Here is a 1,095-nt window from a genome sequence, read left to right on the forward strand (position 1 = left end):
TCAAATGTGGAAAAAAGCATTTAAGAAAGTTAAAACAGTGTTCATGTTCAGGGTTAACACATCAGGGTTACATATGGAGGCTGGTCCAGGCAAAGCTACATTTAACCCTTGTGGTGTCTTCCCGTCGGCCTGCAACTTTGTGTTTTTCTGGGTTGAAATTTCAACATTTTGTTGTTCTTTTTCTTCACTTTTCTCGATGTTTTTATCAATTTGATTCCGTTTTTTTGTTACTTTTTTGACATTTTGTAACCATGTTTTAATCAATTTTTAACAATTTTGTGTCACTTTTCCCAATTTTTTTAGATGTTTTTTTTTTTATTTGTCCCATTTTGTTTGTCACTTTTTCAGCGTTTAAAAAAAAGTTTTTTTGTTGATTTTGTTCATCTGTGTTTTTGTTGTTCTCCTTTTTTCAATGTTCTTTTGTCATAGTTCTGATATGGAAAGTTTTTGTAAACGGATCAATTAGACCCGAGGACAACAGGAGGGTTAAACTACTTATTTGCTGTTGGATTGTATAATTAACAAAAAAAACACAATTTCTGTAAGTGAACTTTTATTTTGTCGAGTAACTAAAGCTGCCACATGGTCGTACATGGCATAAAAAGTACAACATCTTAAATGGAGCCAAGTAGAAGTATAATGTAGCAAAATAGTAACAATTAGTGTTGGAGTTTAGCGTCTCGTTCCTTTAAAAATGTCCAAAGTTCCTGTTCTCAGGGAAGAATCATTTTCTACCCGAAGTTAAAGATCTGATTCCGATAACTTTTGTCATCAGATTTCGAGCACAATACCTTCATCACTTAACACATAGATTGTAGTCTTGACACAAGTATGCAGATGACTAGATGAGTACATGCTTATTATGTACATTGAGAAAGAAAGGGGGTTACATCACATGGCTTCCGTGTACAGGTCGTAAAACAACATTCCCTTTACCGAGCGCTGACTCGAGAAGGAAGTTGTGATTACAGTACTGAATAAGATGGAGTTTAGTTCAGTTTTTTTGACACATTCTTCCCAACTGGCATAAGGGTTCATTGTTGATCTTGTTTTTCTTGCCTTTGCTCTTATTTACTTTCCTTTTTAATTTACATA

Source organism: Etheostoma cragini, chromosome 1, assembly GCF_013103735.1.
Source record: "Etheostoma cragini isolate CJK2018 chromosome 1, CSU_Ecrag_1.0, whole genome shotgun sequence".
Lineage (NCBI taxonomy): Eukaryota > Metazoa > Chordata > Actinopteri > Perciformes > Percidae > Etheostoma > Etheostoma cragini.